This window comes from Trachinotus anak, unplaced genomic scaffold (genome assembly GCF_046630095.1).
Source record: "Trachinotus anak isolate AG129_WGS33_773 ecotype Australia unplaced genomic scaffold, CSIRO_AGI_Tana_v1 ptg000015l, whole genome shotgun sequence".
In the NCBI taxonomy this organism is placed as follows: Eukaryota; Metazoa; Chordata; class Actinopteri; order Carangiformes; family Carangidae; genus Trachinotus; species Trachinotus anak.
Genome location: NW_027273866.1, coordinates 3,550,001 through 3,564,708, shown reverse-complemented (window position 1 = coordinate 3,564,708; position 14,708 = coordinate 3,550,001). Strand labels below are relative to the sequence as shown.

The window sequence follows — 14,708 nt, the reverse complement described above, 5'->3', positions numbered from 1 at the left end:
CATATTAAGGCTTCTGGTAATATCTTCTGTAAAATTATTTTTAAACACAAGCTTCAAATTGACTTAAGCTTAACACACACACACACACACATATGCACACACACATGCACACACACCAATTCTTATTGTTACTTTCCACATGGCTCTGTGTGGTGTGATTATGTGGGTGCTAAACTCCTGTCAGTCTTACTTCACACTAAACTCACTGGTGTATACTCTTGTTTGGATTTTCACTTAGCTAAACTAAGAATATTAATTAGCTGAGAAAATACAATTTTTTGTTAAACAGATTAGAGATGCTTACTTGATTCTCAATTAGCTGCTTAAATAAAGCTGTATGCGCTTGTTTGTGTGAAGCACAGTTTGTTCCAAAGCTAATGCCCAGTATGCAAATTGTGTTGAACGCAGCAGCACAGGATAATTCAACAAGAGAGACGGAAAACAAATCAGTCTGGGTTTAGTTCCTTTGATCAACAGAGAAGCAAAGCATGGCGGTCATTTTCAGAGAGAAAGTTTGACAAATCGTTACTGTAGCATCAGGAAATCGCTTGTTTTCCAAGGGGAAATCTTTGGCTAAGCTACTGCATTACAACAACAACCAATTTCAAGGACTTCTAGTGAGGTGTAAATCACACACATTTTGCTAAAATTCCTTTATTAAAACAATCTTTCTTTAAATTCAGACTAAATTGTATTGTCAGGGATCACCTGCAATTGACAGCAGTCTCTTTAGTAACATATAGCCCTGTTTTAGTTTTTAATCTCAGTGTTTTCTTTTGCATGAATAATGTGCATATACAGGAGGAAAGGGTGTTGTTTCTATTATCTGTACTATGAGATGCAGCATATTGTAATGATTCATTTAAGAAGATGCTGGAAAATGACATTTTCACTTCTGCTCTTAACCATCTGGTGGCACTCTTCCAGCTTTTAAAGACCCAGGAGTGCGCTACGTGTACAGTCCCATAGTGGGACCAAAAGCTGCTGCGCCCACTGAACAAAGGCTTTTGTGATGGAGATCACATTCAGTTTATCCTTACAGTAACAGTCTCACAAGCAGATAAAGCATCCATGTTACAGATGCTGTTTAAGCTGCTCATCTTTCTTTGTTGTGTTGAATCCTCCTGAGTCTGTGATTCTGAAATCCATTTAACCAAGTTCAAACGCAACCAAATCCAAAAATGCATGATTTGTGACAGATCATGATTAATGAGATGTGTCATCTAATGATAATATCAGTGGGTAAGACCCACACTTCCACATTACAATTCATTAGTCATAACTGGTGAGTGGTTTCATTACTGTCAGATTGGCAAAGATATTACAATTACTCGATATTCCATTCCAATAATATTTCTATCTCAGGGCGGTCATGAGAATGTTAATACTGTATTATTTTTTCTTCATAGGGTATAAGACAATTCTCTGTAGGTTCACACAGGTTTTATCTAGAAGACACATCTGTGATAAGAAAATCAGTTCAACAATTCATTTGGTCACCACCAGTACAAGTGTATGTAATTATAGAATATTCATAGGACGTGAGATTCAACTGTGAACCCGACCCACCACACTACAAAGACGCCCAATTGATGAGGCAATATTTTGACACTAGAGTTAATGCGGCCCTTATGGCAGCTGTCCTTTGTGTGGCACGATGATTTAGCAGCAGTAAGTTGCACCATGAGCTAATGTCGTCCCCAGAATCCAAATGGCCCTTGTTGTGAAAGGACTTTAGCTGAGCCCCTCTTCTCCGTGAGTGGCAGCGACCCCCTCTCTCCACGCCCACAGTTTTGACTGTCAGCCGACCCTCCCCTCTCCTCTCCTCCCCTGCTCAGCCCTAATGAGCCATCTCCTGGGGCAGGGCTTTACCCCCGCTAGGGGTAAAGAGGCCATCATGTTGCTCATCTAAAGACGACACATAGCCATGACTTCCCCCTAATTGTGTGCCTGTGTTGGCTCATTTGTTTTCGTCGTTAAAAATTCACCCCCATATTTTCCCCTCCCCACTGATAGACCGGCTGTAAGCAATTTGGGGGAGCAGATCGTTTCTACTGGCTCGGGAGGGCTGTGAGGCCCTTCTCTCTGATGTATGGAAACACCCACAAACAAAGAGACTTGCAAGAGCACAATAAAAATATTAAACCATAAACAGTCATCATTATGCATACACACAGACAAAGACACAGAAGTATACACACACTCACACACACTAGCGAAACCCCTTGGGACTGTTTGCATCTGTGGCAAATTTCAAAGTAGTAAACATCAAACCCAGACTGACTGCGACCTGTAGGAGAAGACCTTTAGCTGGCACATTAAATATTGATGTGGTAAAGTTATGCAGATTGTTTATTGACCGGTTTCACAGAAGAAATGGGGGAGGAAAAAAAAAAAAAATCATGCCTGCCTGGTCAACTCCATTCCTAGTGTAATTAGTTTGATTTCTGAATGCAGTCTAAATGTACTTCCTCTTAATGACAGTTGGATTGTAATTCCAGGAACAAACAAGCAATTGAGCAAATAATTAAGAAATATTCTGCCTTGCTTAAGTGCTTCTTTGGAGTAGTGCTTGAGTTTGTACAGAATGGATCCCATGACTGTGGACACAATTAGTCTGTAATACCTCAATCACACACAATTACAGCTGATTTAATGTAAACAAGGCCCTCCCCTCTGTCACTTGACTTGGCTATGACATTTGCCAGGTGGTGTTTGCCTTCACCGTGCTTAGGCTATTATTAGTCTATTTCCCTAGAAGCATCCTGTTTCTGACTGGGGCCAATTAGGACATAAGTATGCTGCGCCTTTGAACATAATCTAATCTGTTCTAACCTAAAAACCCAAAAGATACAACAGAAGATAGATCATAGAAGACTGAGGAAACCAGCAGGTAGTCTTCATTTATCTCCACGATTTTGACTTATTCATCAATGTTTCATACCATACTGACGACAAGTTATCTTTCAACTTTGTGCTGTATATGCAAGAAATGCTGTGTTTAGCTCCTTTCTTTAATTCATCTATATCAGAAAGCAAAGACTGCAAATATTTAAGACTCGAAACAAAAGTGTATACTCTTTGCTGTCTCTGTATTTATGGATCATTATGTCACTATCTACTCAGTTTTGAAAGGGTTTTAACTGCATCATTAACTTTATCCACACAGGGTGTTTACTTATCTTGGGCAGAGCTATGCTAGCTATCTATGCTATCTTTCTTTTGTCTGATTATCAGGGCTTTATCTCCTCTAATGAAGCTTGAATTAATTACCATTTTGCAAATATTAGATTACCCAACATCTATCAAACTGTAGGAAAACTGTGAGCAGAGGGAAATGAAAGGCAGTGTTGCAATATAACAAGACCAGGTCAAAACCTACTATTTGGCTGGACTGTGTCATAGGCTATGTGCATTCTGCTCACATATACAGTATTTCAATACAGCCGAATTCCCAATGAAGCTGCTCTCATTTACATGCTCTTCTGTTTCTGTTATGAAATAGTGAGACTACATGTTAATCAGCAGTCACTTCCAAGCCATTTCCAAGCTGATGCTCTGCACCGCCATAAAATCTTGATTTTATACCTAATTTTGGCTACATTTACAAAATGATCACTCAGAGAGAAAGTTACAAGCTCATTCATGTCAGCTGCTGTTCCATCAGCATAGAGAGGTGTGTCTGCGGAGGGAAAGCCCAACCTCCTGGGTCAATACTGACAACTCCCTGCTATGGAAAGTAACAAAGTTTTGTCCAAAAAGTTGCTTGCTTTTTTGCCAAGTGTTTTTTTTTTTTTTTTTAAATAAATGAAAAGTCACAGTAACACAGGTGCTAAGTTGTCAGCACTGTTGGGGAAAACACTCAGCCGGCTGACCAGCAGGGTGACTTGATTCACTGACAATCAATGACATTCACATTTATAGGCATGGCCCCACTGTTGTGATCTAGCCAAAAGTTGCCGTTGAAATGGATGTGATCTCAAACCCCTGACCTGAGTAAGCAACTGATAATGGATGGATGTGTTCAGATATGTTTTATGCTGTGACCTTTAATGGGGTACAATATAACAAGGCTGAGATGAATGAGCTCATAGTCAGTGCTTTGTTTTCTGTTTATGCAAGAATATATAACTACTACTTAATGCAGGGGTATTTAAAAAGATACAGACCGCATAATGCTGCATTGTTCATGGCAGTATTACTTTTTCCTTGTTCATTATTATGTTCACAGAAACTATCCACTTAAATTACATTTTCAGTACATGAGCATGACACCTCAGGAGTCAGACTGATAGTGTCAGCTTCCTGTGAAAGACACATCCTGCAGTCAAACAGCACTGAGACGTAAATTAATCTCACAGTGTTTAAATCAAGAGAGCAAGGCTCTTTTGTTTTATAGTCAGACTACCTGCTTCATAGAGCCAGGGATGTGGAGGAGGGAAGAAGGTTTTGAGACATTAAAAGGGCAGGCAGAAACATGACACGGTGACTCATACAGTGCACAGTGCAAACAGAGGAAGAAAGATGCATTTGTCACCATTTCCTTCAAAAAATTAATCGAGTTAGTTTCATTATTGTCTCATATTCAAGTTAATTTCACTTTGCACAATGTAATTTGCAGTCTTTGTTAAATCTCACCTCTACTGGGCACGGTAGATGATGGCATAGATCAAATTCAATTTACAATAAAGATTTAAACTATGTAGGATCACAATGTGATACCTTGATGAATAAAATTTCATAAAAATCACTAAAAACACCCAGGTGAGCCACCTAAATAAGATACTGGGCTGATATTGGCAACTGATATGGTCTCCAGTGCCTGGCACTACCTGGATGCTGTTGCCAGCACAGCATTACAAAGTGTTATGGCATGTCCTGACCTTCTGTTCATCTAGCCTGTCCAGCATGGGTGCAATGCTGGGAAAGTGCCCAAGCCAGGCAGCACCATGTGGTTAATCCCTTGATGAAACTATAGTGCCAAAGACACCTACAAGGTTGGCACAGTGAAGCAGCATTGACAGAAACATATCCTGGATACCAAATTCACTATAATGTTCCTGATTCATCCCAGAGTGCTGCAACAATAGATAAATACAGAGATGAAGAGAAAGACAGTGATACAGTGTTTTTGCCTTAGGTGAGACACCTGTTACTGTCTTAACATGACAGGGAAAATAGAGATCACAGGAGATGCTCAGGAGAATGGGCTTGTGCTTTGTGTGTGCACTGTAGAGCTCCTGCTGACACAGTTGTTCATAACCCCCTTTTTTTCAAGCTTCTGTTATATCACATACACGCAAAAACAGTCATGCAGATGCATGTGAGCGTGCATGTATGATCACACACACACTCACACTCACACTCACACACACACACACACACACACACACACACACACACACACACACACACACACATTCACTCCTCCAGTAAGTACACCCACACACCACACAGCAGCACAGATGATCATAAGCACAGACTAAGGTCCTTTTCACATCTTGTACTGGATGTAAATCAATAGAACACCCCTCTTTTTCCCTCCCATTCCTTTCATTGATACAAGTGTTTCTATGGAATACAGATACTGATATGAAAAACAAAACCCTACTAGACACACACCAAACACCTTGAGAAAGAGTAAATCAATGCTAGCAACCATGTTAGAGTGAGAAGACATTAAACAGCGTGTCGGTGTCAGTTTACCCCCATGTTTAGGTAAGACAATCCAGCTGACAACAAAACACTGATATCCACAGTTCTGACTGCGAAGTACAAGCAGAGAAAATTTAATTAGAGCCTGTTATCACGCGTTGTCAATGCATGAATGGATGTTGTGATGGGCATGTGTGTCCATACCTACAGGGGATCTGCTTTGAAAGAAACACTGGAGGAGAGAGAGCAAGCATTTGTGTACGAGTGCATGTAGGTGGAGGGGATTAGCCTGACAGCCTGATTGGCATGCAGTTGGAGTACCGCCTTCTCTCAATGCAGCAATATTTCGCAGCAACCGTCTGACAAGCAGGTGCCACTCAATCATGTGAGCCCCATTCAAACCTATTCCTCAAAGCACAGATGGTGCAGGACTGAACAACGAGTCCTCCGCTGTTATCCTTTCAGAATCCACACAAACACACGACATGATGAACAAAATTTCATTTAATAAAGAAGTCAGCTCACATCCAGCTTGATAGAACAGTAAGCTGTTCTAGCTGAAGTTGATAATAATACTAAATAGAAAGTAAATTAACTCACATGACATTGTGTGTGTATGAGACTGTCTCATCAGCATTTCACACTAACATGACAGCTTACGCTGCATTACACTATGCACCAGCAGCTGATCTCTATGCTGCTGATGCACTGTGCCTTCAGGGGAAATTTTCAAGAGGTAGCTTCCACTCCCACCCTGACACCTTCGCACTCAATAGGGTGTCACAGAACGAGTCAAAGTCAGGCTCTGCTATCAAGCTCCAGATAATTGTGTGGCCTCATGGAGAGTCAGCGCATGGAGTTTAAACTTGCCTTCAGCTATATTCAGCTCACAGCACTGTCAAAACCTAAATGACAGAAAAGCAGAGAAAAAGAGTGAGGACACCAAGTTTGCTGCCTTAGGGAATGGTTTAAGCTTTTTTTAACAGGTCTCTTGTTGAAAAGGTATTTGAGGGATTTTTGAGACTGTGCAGGTGTTTTATGAATGTAGGATACAGCAGGAAAAATCCCCTCTGCTTTGACAATGTATTTTTTGGTTGCAGAGGTCTGTAAAGCATTTCAGTAATGGGTTAACACACACACACACACACACACACACACACACACACACACACACACACACACACACACACACACACACACACAACAGACCATTTCACAGTGACTTGGGTTGAAGATTTCCACTTTTTATTTTAAACTGTTTCACATTTAATTGGAAAACAGTTTCGGTGACAACTGTATCAGAGGTTTTTAAACAACAAACTAAGATTGCCAACAGACTCTCCAGCTGATCTGACAATCTGAATCTTACACCCTTTGTTGTCCTTTAATTCAGTTTATCATTATCACTCCTCTCTCCTCAGTGCCCAGACCATGAAGTGAAATGAAGTGACCCCCCTGGGTCCCTGAGGTTAACACAATGCTTAATGACTTAGAAAACTGACAGCACAATTTCTGCCAATAAAGCACAGAGAAGAAGCAACATCAGCAAAACAGAGGAAAAGAAATCAGACACAACAGACTCCTTCACAATGTGACAATTAGCTCTTCAGAGTTTCTGCAACCTGCTGTGTCATAGTATTTACCAGGTGTAAGGAGACTATGGGAGTATCGGCCAAAGTCAAGACACTGTGAACCACATTTAAGCTCCACTGCTAAGTACACTTCCGAAACAACTAGGCCTTTACACAAAAATTGCTTTGATTAAAATATATCCTACACTATACAGAGCTCTAGATAATTGGACAGGTTTGTGTTTACTAGACCTTTATGGTTGGATTGCAGTAAAACGACAGTGGAAAGATCTGTGCTTTGTCTAATCATCATATTCATCGTCTTGCTCAAATCTTGTTTGTAATCATCTTCTGAAAGCCCCAACAGTCAAAATGTGATGGTATTTGGTTGATATTGAGGTATTTGCTGTAAAAGTAGAAAAAAAACTACTTTATTTTCAGATGTTTTTGCAATTGCTACACCATTTCAAATGAAATCTTTCTTGATGCGAAAGGATTCAGCGTCTTGTCATGGTGTAACTGCTTTAGTTTATAGTCCTGCCAGTGTTTTGGATCCTGAGGGGCTCGCAGTAACATGCTGACACCATTTTATCCAGTTAGTTGAAAATGAGAGGAGAGTGCCTTGCAGTTTTATGATCTTATCCCACTTGGCGAGATTTCTGTTGCTCCTGGTATGTCTAATGCCTAGGGCATGGAAAATAGAAAATATGCTCTTGTGCTCTCCGTCTCTCTCCATCTCTATCTGTATATGTGTGTTACAGTTACAAACACCTACACAAAAATATTTGTCTGCACACTAAAATACTAGTGTGTGGGTGTTTGTAACCCCTGAGAGCTTGGCCCTTGCTAAAAAAAAAAATAGCAACACTGCTTTACCTGTCATCTCTAAGGCTCTCAGCAACACTGTTTACCTGTTCCTGGTATCTCTCCCCCCTGGACCTAACAGTCCGCGATGTTCACAGTGAGTCAGCAGGATCAGAGGAGAAGGCAGGCTTCAGGTTGAGTGCTGACTGTGTTTAGAGTCAGAGTTAAAGCTTGGCTCAATCTTGAGTGACCTGTAAAGGGGAGATGACAGTCAGAGACACATACCACCTACAGTGGTAAGCTACAGACAGTCTGACACAGACAAGCAGACAAGCGTTTTTTCCTCATGCACCACAATGACTCTGATGGTATAAAATAGCAGAAATATTCCTGGATGAGCCACTCCAAAGCTTACCACATTCTTACATACGATAAGTGTAGCTACATAGCCACAAAACTGTCAAACTGTCTCTGGCATTACACTAAATTCTCCACTTAGACACATATCTGTGACCTTTAATCCTGTGGAAATCCAATTGGTTGTCAGTGTTTGACAGATTTTGCTTGACTAAAATGACATAACATACTGTAAATACTAACCTTTTTAAACACATTTTGAAAGGTAATTACAGGTCATATAATTGGATAAAAATTGAATCATGTGAAAAAACAAATGTACAGATCAATACATGATTCTGTCATGCAATATGCAAAAATTGACATTGACCTACAAAACCAAAACCTATAATAAATGCAACCTCCATAATTTTTGGATTTAAAACAATGGCCATGATTACCAGCTGTTTAAATCCCTCCTGCCTCTGGGTTTTAGTGTAAAGATGCACATCTGGATCCCCTTGGGTTCCTCTATACTGTCACACATAACACCCACCACACAAATGGCATGCAGACCAGTGCAGGAGGAATTACTCAAAGCACAAAACAAAAGGCCTCAAAAAACTTCAGATAAACTGGGGACTTCACACGCGAGGGACGGGTGTAGTGCTGTAGTGCTAGTACACTAGTGCTAGTACTGAGACTATTTTTGTACAAAAATACTGAGACACAAAGAGGGGGGCAACACCATAAGACTATATGTGATTACATGTCATAACACACCATGCTGAAGACTGTGGGTGTCCTGCCAGAGTGTAAATCACTGCCTGTGCTCCCTTGAGCTTTGTCAGTGGGTGACGGCTCCAGACCTTGTCTCACCTTCTCCACACACCTCCACCAATATACAGAAATGGCCCAAAGTCTCTGCATAATAAATACAGATAGGATGACAGTTGCTGTAATCTCATAACTGTGCTGGCAGTTTATCAAAACTTCCTGCATATAATCATCACAATGGAGGAGAGTGGGGTGTTTAAGGTGAACATACTGACAAGCCTTTCTTTTTTTGGAGGGGCTTTGTCCATCTAGTAATAAGACACCCATCAGTGATAAAATAATAAAAAATAAATAAAAAAAACTCAACACCATATTTCATAGGAAGGAAAAGCTGTTTGAGATTGACCTTTAATTAATGATGTGATAATCTTTGGAAATGGTTTTTCACACCATGCACAGACTGCATTAGGAAGGCCAATGTAACAATACAATTATGCAATTTAGCATAGAGTCCCTGCAGGAAAAAAAAAAAAAAAAAAAAAAGCTGCAAGTAACAGTGCACATACTGATTATTCCTGGTAAATAATGCCCGTGTTTAGTAGATAACTGAAATCTAGGAACCAAAATAGCCAGATGCTGTAAGGAGTTAGCCTATTTCTGTATGCAAGGTTTGCCTGGTTGCATTTGTAACATTGTACCACAGCTGGAGGACCCCCAGTTTGATCCACAGTGCTAAACAGCTAAAGAATTCAGCAAGAAGAAATCAAAGGGCAAAAAGAATCCCTGCCTTATTGTGTCAAGTGAAATATATCAAAGGCTGTGGTGAAGGCTTTCTGTTTTTTCCTGTAAGACAGATGTACAGAATGCCATGAAACCCACAAGACAACAGGCTCAGATTTTCTACTTCACCACAAACGTAATAATCTCTTTCTGCTGCAAGTGACAGTTCTGCTTTGTAACAGAAATGTATGGGTCTGTTTATCCTCCATCTGTGGTGGCATCTGTTTCTTATTGTGTTCTCTCTCTGTTTGCCAGTGTTTTGCATCAACACATTTCAAATGTTATTTTTATCAGAACACACAACGTGAGCAAGGGTGGTAGCCCATTTCTGTATACAAGGTTTGCGTAGTTGTTCTTGCTGATTTTAGATGACATTTTTAATTATATTTATTAGAACAGCAAGTAAGAACAACCGTCAACGATGACATGTATGTGTTAGCTCCAAGAATAATGACAACCTCTTACTCTCATTAATGTGTGTTTCTCTCAAAAGAAAAGGAAGCACTTCATCTGTCAGTGTCAGGTGGAAGTGCATATAAAAATCACTTTTGCTAAAAGCCAGTGTGAACCTTATGTCTCCCATGTTCCATCTTCCACAAGGTCAGGATCCTGTCAAGTTCAATGATCCTGGTCAAGAGTCAAGATTATGGTCAGAGGACACAGTGTGTTTTGGATGGATCTCCATCTGTGAACTGGTCATAAGGGTCACAGATGACACACTTTAATGTGATTGCAACAGGGTTCTTAACTGTGTGCAGCTTTCAAACAACCACTTGCCTTGGATTGCTGTGTGACAGTTCATGCAGTCATAAATTTCAATCAAGATATAAAACTGTCCAATCAAGACCATACAACTAATGCATGGGTGTTTTTTTTCTCTCTCCTATTTTTAAATTCACTATAATTATATTTTAATACCAATTTTATTCAAAGTAAAAATTGCTTTGGGGTTTTCATATTTATCTCTTAGTTAGAGGTAGCACACCATATTTCAGCTACTATAACAAAGGCACTGTGTACTCAAATGTAAACATAGTATAAGTGTCATTTTCTCTGATATAGCGGCAGCTCTCCACACACAGTTTGCCTTTAAGCACGGTCCAGACTGAAGAGTAATGGAGCTTATGAAATGAAAAGGGGTGCTAGCCATGCTAAAAGAATAAGAAGTAGGATTCACCACACACCATTTCACACATACTGGACTCAGAGCAGCAGGAGAATGTCAGAGGTATGTGCTGTTTAAGAAACCTTTGCATTTATACAGGTTTAGCCATCACTCAATGCAGTGGGGGATGGTGCACTGTGCCAACCATGAAATTAACTATTTCAGAGACATGTCATCTTAAAGAAACCAATACAGCTCCACACACCTGTAAGGCTACAAATTACAGTTGGGTTTAACCTGACTATGAGCATATAGTAGATGGTAACAGAAAAATCCATACTATACAATAGATATAACAAACTAGAAATATCACTTTGTGATTGTATGCCACTCAGAGTAGTTTCAGTAGTTACAGCCATGTTTATCCAGAATCATAAAATATTAACCATTTGTGTGACAGTTTGTCATAATTGCTATGTGAATTCTTGAGTTATGGCTAAAAACATGTTTTGTGCGGTCACAGCTACAAACCAACTAACCAATCAGAATACAACAACAACAAACAAACCAATCAAAATATGGCTAATAGATTCCCTTAAGGAGTTCCCGAGATATTGTGTTCACAAGGCCAAAACCGTGTTTAGTGAGGTCACTGAGACCTTGACTTTTGACCACCAAAATCTAATCAGTTCATCCTTGAGTCCAAGTGAATGTGCCAAAGGCCTATGTTAACACTCTCCACCGAGGACCAAAACTTTTTAACTTGCATATGTTACATAAATTAAAAACAAACATTCTGTGATCATAAACGACAAGTTATTAATCGACCAATTGAAGGATGAAAAGAATTGCTGAGAGTAAGGTGAGAAGACAGATACCACTCTCACCTCTGTACAATAAGAATATGGTTGGAGCCAGCAGCTGGTTAGTTTAGGAAACAGGTGGAAATATCTACCCTGACTCCATCCAAAGGTAACAAAATTTCACCTACCAGCACCCCTAAAGATCACCATTTAGCATGTTATAGCTTGTTTGTTGAATCCATTCAAAAACCAAAGCTTGAAATCAACAGTTTGTTGTTTCACGGGAGGTTATATGGATTTTATTACCATTGGACGGAGCCATTCCCCCATTTCCATTGTTTGTACTAAGCTAATCGACTGCTGGAACTAGCTTTGGATTTATTGCATAGACATGAGTGGTATCAATCTTCTCATATAACTCTAGGCCAGAAAGCAAATATGCATATTCTCAGAATGTCAAACCGTTCCTTTAAAGGTATGATAACCCTGTATAAATAATATGCTATAGTACATTTAGTTGCAAAAGCAGCCATTTGCTTTTTACTCAACATTTAACCTTCTTTCATTTTTTTGACTGAGCTCATGATGCATGGCTTGCTGGTAAAAATGAATTGTGACAACATGTCTTTCTTTCTTTCTTTCTTCTTTTTTTTCAGAATCTGTGCTGTGGATCAAACAAAGGTCACATCATTGCAAATTCAAATTTAAAACACTTCACAGTCACAGCACTAATTAACCGGAAAGTTTTCCCATAAAACAGAGGCAGTGACAGGAATGAGCCAGGCTTAGTTGCTTGGCTAGTTTCATCAAATCCTGGTGTGTGTTGATATTGCAGCACTTGATGTCATTACAATACAGACAGAGTTAAAAGATGTGAGGAGGTCAGTTTTACTATTTCAAGCCATAAAGCCTGTTTTATGGTGACTTTCATGATGCTGTAGCTACTCTGTCACTCCTCATCCGCTTTGTAGCCAACAGACTCCATCAGCTCCATCACGACCTCTGATCTCAGTCATACTTGCAACCTTGTGTGTGAATGCTAAGACTCCAGCTGGAGTCCAGGAAGCTGAAAGCTCAGCCTTTGAAGTTGGGTGTGATTAACACAGAACGCATTAAACTAATAACTAATTAATCATGCTTAAAATGGCCTAATTTTTCAAGAGCATAAAACAGTGCTGCACTAGGGTCATATTCATGCAGACTGAGCTAGCTTTATGTGACAGCATTGTGAAAAAAGAGCTACTCATTTATATGACCATATTCCTGTGAATATATAAACCCTGCTGCAATGGTGTTATTGCTCACAAAAGGTGACTAATGAGCATGGAGGTGAGAAGTGAAACTTGTCAGAGTGAAGAATAGGAGAGGGGCAAGCTGCGAGGGTCAAGCTCTGTGTGAAAGGAAACAGGGACGGTGATTGAAACTGCAGAGTAAAACTTGAGCTATGGGGTTGTGATTAAACTGAAAGGACAGACATTATGGCCCTCCAGTCATTTAACACCTTGATTGCATGTCTGCCATGTCCCTGTCAGACTGACTGCTTCATCAAATGTCTTTGTCTGGTACGAATACCCCATTTGGTCCCAGACCCTTCCCCGGAGACCAAAGTGGACAGGAAAAAACTGGGCAGTAAAAAATGACCAAAAATATAATATCTGGATGCAACCTTGCAGAGCATTTCATTCCTGTGTGTGCTAAAGTGACACTTGCTTAATATGACCGGATTCCTCATAGCTCCTTAGATGATAAACTTAATTTTGTGTTAGACTGTTAATGTAGATTTTTGTGTTGTTGTTGTAAATATTAGCATTTGTGTTTAGTGCTAATGTGAGAATGTTGGCAAATGTGAGATTGCAAACACTAACCTAAGATAGCGAACATGGTAAACATTCCTCCTAAACATCAGCATAGGGCTGTCGACTTTTAGTGTCGCTGAGAGGTGCATACCTAATTTTTGGATTCTGCAGTTTGAGAAGTTTATATTTCCAGATGTTCAATACTGTTTTGCAGACCATTTTGGAGGCTTCACTCAGAGTTTAGGAGCAGGGGTACAAATGTTTTTCCTCCAGCAGTCTAGGCCTGAACAGACTGGGGATAAATAGAAGAGAAATATTTCTATAGACAGATTAAAAGCCCATTTTGAATTGAGTCAGGGAGAAAGTTATGTTCAAATCACTTCTCTCAGTGCTTTCAATTGAATGTCTTACAAATTGGTGAAGGGTTATGGGGTGCCACATCAAAATGACAGAATAATTATGGTTAGGGCTATTACTATGGTATAAAAAGAATTCTGAATACGGAGGGGCCACAGAGGTGGACACTCTGAAGCAGCAGTTATGTTTTATACTGCATTCTTTCAAAATAATAGAGTAGATAACAGCTTGTTTGAACATTTAAAAAATTTAGGAGATAATTTATTGTACACTTTTAGTCTACATCTTTATCCTCTATCATCATAAAGCTCAGACACCCCATTCTGCTCCGCACCCGGGAGGTCCGGCCCTTCCTGTGACCCCAGTGTACCCCGGCAGACTAAACAATGATGCTGGGTCACCTCCTCATGGCCCAAGACAGATGGCTGGCTCCTCTCTGCGGTCGCCACCATGGCCAAGGTCACCTCCCCTGCTTTCAGTGCACCTGCACCCAACACTCCCATCATCATCTTAATTCCTGCTACAACTAGCACACGCCACTGCACAAAGGCCTCCCTCAGCTCACCCCCTCCCATGTTAGCAGGAGAAAATGAACCATTTACATTCTGCTGGTGTGTGTCACACCACGTTGAGGACTACATCCCACCTGCAAAAAATACCTGTCGTACAACAGTGCAAACACAAAACCACTCTGTTTAAGGGAAATTTCACTGGAATACACAAG

The 14,708-nt window shown here is 40.2% G+C and overlaps 1 long non-coding RNA gene across 3 annotated transcripts in view; it reads right to left on the bottom strand.

Moving 5' to 3' along the window:
- The window catches only part of LOC139632746 (uncharacterized), a 76,589-nt gene that overhangs the window by 32,012 nt on the left and 29,869 nt on the right, over positions 1-14,708 (bottom strand). Inside the window, exons 2-3 of one of the 3 annotated variants that reach the window (XR_011693612.1) lie at positions 8,138-8,281; positions 5,381-6,560 (exon numbers count right to left, since the gene is read on the bottom strand). This is a non-coding gene — a long non-coding RNA (uncharacterized lncRNA). Of the gene's footprint in view, positions 1-5,380; positions 6,561-6,841; positions 7,633-8,137; positions 8,282-14,708 lie in introns of those variants that run through there. The other 2 variants (XR_011693611.1, XR_011693613.1) reach the window with 2 other exon arrangements.